The following is a 5326-nucleotide window of genomic DNA, read 5'->3' as shown; positions in this document are numbered from 1 at the left end:
TGAGGGTCAGGGACAATGTTCCCTCTCTTCCTAGGAGATGAATGGCCGCCAGCGAGGACAGAGAATGATTAATGGTGGCCCTTTGTGCGCCGGGGGGCCCTCACACTGAGCTCGCGAATTGTATAGAGAAACCGGGCAACCAGAGCGCCGGATTGCAGAATGGAGACAAGCGGGGTCATGTGTACACCGACCTGGCATACTGCGGAGCCACCGCCCGCCGCGGTCACATGACCAGCCCAGCTAAAGTCACATTTTCACGGTGTCACTCTCCTGTCACACGGCGCACAAAGCACCAGATGGCGGATTTATTTCATGGCGGCGGGACGATATCCCGTCCTGCGATTGGCTGATCTCCCGATTAGCTCCATATATGGGCATGTAGACAGTCGCAATGACAGGTCCTCTTGAGCTGTTGTGTGGTCTCTCCGTAATTTTGGGGTCTTATCTGCTGAGGCGCCATGGTGTCGCATATTTCTGTATGTGACCGACTGGCGGCCAATCGGCGATCACTATGCATGGTGGCAACGGCTCAGGGCCAAAGAAAGCTGAGATCTGATTGGCTGACCATACTATATACAATCTGATTGTACCGTCATCTATGGAGTAGAGGAGCCTGACTTGATTGCCATCCTATTACATAATTACGGTAAATGGAAGGCATATTGTACAATAAGATTGTACCGGAGCAGAAGAAAAGTGCAGCAGCAGGAATGAGACCCCCACCCGGCGGCGAATCCAAGGAACCTTTCCGCCGGGGTCACCATAACTGGAATGTCGGAGGACACGGCGACAGCTCCGTCCGCGCATTAATGACCGGCGTTCCTCCAGGTTAAACAGTAACCACCCCTCCCCCGGGGAATCATTTCACCCAACAAGAGGAAACTTGTTACAACCTGTGAACACGATGTAAACAAGGACAGGACAAGATGACGTGCGCGCCGCGCTCCAACTGCATTATTGGTGGAGAACCGACAGAGATTCCCAGCTCTGCCCAACCCCCGCCATGTGGTCTCACTCCTCCTGCTTCATTCTCTAGTATAGAGAGGAATGATGATGAGCAGATTTTCCAGCGTGCTGGATCAGATCGGTCCAGAAAAATCAACACTGCAGATTGGGGCATGAGGGGGATGGGGTCACCTCTGACGGGGTCACCCCTCTGAGTGCTATGTGTATGTATGATGGCTGCCTGGGGGGATGGGGTCACCTCTGACAGTGTCACCCCTCTGAGTGCTATGTGTATGTATGATGGCTGCCTGGGGAGGGGGGGAATGGGGTCGCCTCTGATGGTGTCACCCCTCTGAGTGCTATGTGCATGTACGATGGCTGCCTGGGAGGGGATGGGGTCACCTCTGACGGGGTCACCCCTCTGAGTGCTATGTGCATGTACGATGGCTGCCTGGGAGGGGATGGGGTCACCTCTGACGGGGTCACCCCTCTGAGTGCTATGTGCATGTACGATGGCTGCCTGGGAGGGGATGGGGTCACCTCTGACGGGGTCACCCCTCTGAGTGCTATGTGCATGTACGATGGCTGCCTGGGAGGGGATGGGGTCACCTCTGACGGGGTCACCCCTCTGAGTGCTATGTGCATGTACGATGGCTGCCTGGGGGGGATGGGGTCACCCCTCTGAGTGCTATGTATGATGGCTGCCTGGGGGGGATGGTGTCACCCCTCTGAGTGCTATGTGCATGTATGATCGCTGCCAGGGGGGGGATGGGGTCACCTCTGATGGTGTCACCCCTCTGAGTGCTATGTGCATGTATGATGGCTGCCTGGGGGGGATGGGGTCCCCTCTGGTGGTGTCACCCATCTGAGTGTTATGTGTATGTATGATGGCTGCCTGGGGTCACCTCTGATATGTCATCCCTCTGAGTGCTATGTGCATGTATGATGGCTGCCTGGGGGGGATGGGGGTCCCCTCTGGTGGTGTCACCCATCTGAGTGTTATGTGTATGTATGATGGCTGCCTGGGGGGATGGGGTCCCCTCTGATGGTGTCACCGCTTATGTGCATGTATGATGGCTGCCTGGGGTCCCCTCTGATGGTGTCACCACTCTGAGTGCTATGTGCATGTATGATGGCTGCTCCTGCATGGTCCAGGCAGTGGAGCCAGCGGGCACAGAAACATAGTGTGGGAGGGTGTCAGGCGCTGGGTTTGCTCCCTCCGACCCGACCCGGTCTGAAGAGGAGGATGGAGATGACGCCATTGGTTAGCAGTGAGGTGCGAAGGACTTTGGGATTCTTGGTTGTTTTATGTCGGCTCTGAATGGCTCCGGCGCCGCACAAAGACGCTTTGACAATGGAGCTCATTAGGATGCGGAGAGCGGGACGCGCACCAATTCCCTCTCATCATCATGTCCCGCTTCAGGCGGCCAGCTTATGGCGCACGCAGCGGCCGGGGCGAGCTCCGGGTACCCCAGGTCTGAGATGCGAGGTGGAAGACGCTCTCACTGCAGGGCTGTAAACCCAAATTGGCCAATCGCTGTCTAGGCCAGTTACCCCCATAATAGCAGCCCATACCTTCAGACGGACCAATCCCAGAGAGATTGGCCTGTGTGTGGGGGAAATCTGTCACTCGGATGCCTGTTGCAGGGAGCCAAAATCTGATTGGCTGCCCAGGGCACCACAGACAGGCCGGGACCGTCGGTTTAGGGGATTTAAAGGGCCCCAAGACAATTATTCAGGTTTCCTTGAAAGATATTGGGGGGATTTATTCTGGTGCGCACCCAACTTCCTGTCCTGCCATCCTAGAGGAAAATGTATAATCCCGTAGTTCATGTCCCACCCCCCCCCAAAGCCGACTTATCTCAGGAGGACGATTGTGATTGGACAACATGTTCCCAATGCCCGCCCTTCCAATATGATGTATGCAGGCAGTGGAGCAGATTGCGTTAACCTATAGCAACCAGTTGGAAGGTGGCGTCTGGTTGCTATAGGTTACCAGTCACTATGTGCAGTTGCCCGTAGAAACGCAGGTCACTTGTTCTTGGGGAAACTGTAGCAGATATGCCCTGCCTTTTTGCTGTGGGTTACATCACTCCCTTTGTGCAGTTGCACATAGCAACATAGCAGGTCACCTGTTCTTGGGGATTCTATAGCGGGTGCCTCCTGATGGGTTGCTATGGGTTACCAGTCACTATGTGCAGTCGCCCGTAGAAACGCAGGGCAACCGTTCTTGGGGATACTGCAGCAGATACGCCCTGATTGGTTGCTGTTGGTTACATCACTCCCCATGTGCAGTCGCTCATAGCAACGCAAGTCCCCTGTTCTTGGGGATGCTATAGCGGGTGCCTCCTGATTGCTGTGGGTCGCGGCACTTCCTGTCCGGTTACATAAAGGTCGCCGTGTCAGTCAGTTTATGGCCGTCTGTCTTTTGTGACTTTAAATAAACAGTTTGTGAAATGCGCTCCCTGCAGCTGCGCTGGGCAGTCTGGACGCGGCGAGCGCTGATAGAATGGCGCCATTGTTCTGCTCCCGCCTCCTGCACCACCGCTGTCAGTGTATCGTCTGCAGGACGGTGATGGAGAATCGGATGTACTGGGGGGGGTTCCGGGTGTGTTGCCAAATATCTCACCGACTTCGGTCTGCTGGGTGACAATTTACGTCGACCAATCAGCAATCCCCGTTCACAGACTGAATGCAGGAGCCGCAATCTGATTGGATGCTGCATGTGTGTGCAATATTCTCTACATGCTAGCAGAGGCAAACCGTCCCATGGAGTGCTATAATCACGCACAACAACATTCACCCAACACGATATTCACCTACAATTATATTCGCCCACCAGTTTTCACCGGCAGCGGTATTCACTCACTATTATATTAACCTGCAGCCGTATCCACCCACTCCATTTTTCACCTGCTATAATATTCACCAACATTGATATATTTACCAACAGTCGTGACATTTGCAATATTCACCCACCACTGTATTCATCTGCTGCGATATTCACTGGTAGCAGTTTTACACCCGCTCCAATATTGGCCAAATGCGATATTCACTTACAGCAACATTCACCGAACATGATAATTGGCTGCCACTAGATTCACCTGTAGTGATCAATATTCACCTACCATGATTTTCACCTGGAGCAATATTCACTCACCATGATTTTCACATGAAACAATCTTTACCCACCAAAATATTCACCCACTGTGGTATTAGCCAACAACAATATTTACCTGTTAGGATTTCCACCTGCCACAACAACATTCACCAACCATGATATTCACCCACAGCAACCTTTTCCCAGCATGATATTCACCTGCAGTAATGTTCACTCAACATGAATTTTGTACCTTCAGCAACATTCACCGACTAAGATTTTCACCTTTGATGATATTCACCTGCAGTGATTTTCACCCACAACAATTTTCACCTGCTATGGTATTTACCTGCAGCAATATTCACCCACCTTAATATTCACCAACAATCATCAATCCCAGCAATATTTACCCACTACTATATTCACCTGCTGCAATATTCAACCACAACATCATTCACCCAGCAGCATAACCTGCTGCCACTACATTCACCTGCAGTGATAAGTATTCACTCACGATGATTTTCACCAGCCGTCATGTTCATTCACCATAATATTCACCCACCACAGTGTCAAAAATATTTACCCACAACGATTTCCACCTGCCACAATATTCCCCCGTGATATTCCCCCGCCCCAGTTTTCACCGGATGAAATATTCACTTTGGAAGTTTCAGTCTTCACGGCGGATTGGTGGAAAGTTTTTATCCAGTAGACAATAAACCCGCCGCGGGGAATCTGGTGACGCCAAACATTCACTCTGATCGGTGTTTATATGAGCTGAGTGAAAAATGATTGTCCTGTGTGCAGAGGGCCGATAGAAGCTGGGGGGGCAGACAGAATGTGGAGCCGTTGCCCATGGCAACCAATCAGCTTCTCTCTTTCACCGGCAAAGCTTAATGGAACAAGCTGGGACGTGAAGCTGATTGGTTGCCATGGGCAACAGCTCCACATTCCGCCTGTCACCGACTTCTCTGCGGCATTGTCAGGAAGGGGAATCGGTGAGTGCCGGCACCCCGGAGACAGAAGAAAGCGTCTTACCGCGACAGGAGGTGAATCCGGCGGACGGGGGGAATCTTCTTGTCCTGGGTGGGAGAATGTTGTGTCCTCCGTCCGTCTGTCTGTCCGCCGCTGGCTGGCGCTCCTCTCTTTTATGGTCGTCTGATCAGATAAGAAGCCGGCGTCATGTGGGGTACAGCGACCCCCTAATTCTGCAGCCACCGGCCCATCGCTCTCCGGGATGAAAGGAGAGTTTTATGTCACCGAGGGGAAGACGGAGAAGAA

General features: G+C 52.7%; 1 protein-coding gene across 1 annotated transcript in view; it reads right to left on the bottom strand.

Annotated features, from left to right (window-relative positions):
* KCNJ10 (potassium voltage-gated channel subfamily J member 10) overlaps positions 1–5144 on the bottom strand; it is an 18758-nt gene extending 13614 nt beyond the window's left edge. The window contains exon 1 of the mRNA XM_018565252.1: positions 5084–5144. The gene's annotated coding sequence lies outside the window, so the exon portion shown is untranslated. The remainder of the gene's footprint in view (positions 1–5083) is intronic.
* Between the last annotated feature and the right edge of the window lie 182 nt (positions 5145–5326).

Source organism: Nanorana parkeri, unplaced genomic scaffold, assembly GCF_000935625.1.
Source record: "Nanorana parkeri isolate BGI_ZX_2015 unplaced genomic scaffold, ASM93562v1 scaffold823, whole genome shotgun sequence".
Taxonomy (NCBI): domain Eukaryota; kingdom Metazoa; phylum Chordata; class Amphibia; order Anura; family Dicroglossidae; genus Nanorana; species Nanorana parkeri.
The sequence above is the reverse complement of the archived record's forward strand: the minus strand, read 5'-3'. Positions and strand labels throughout refer to the sequence as shown.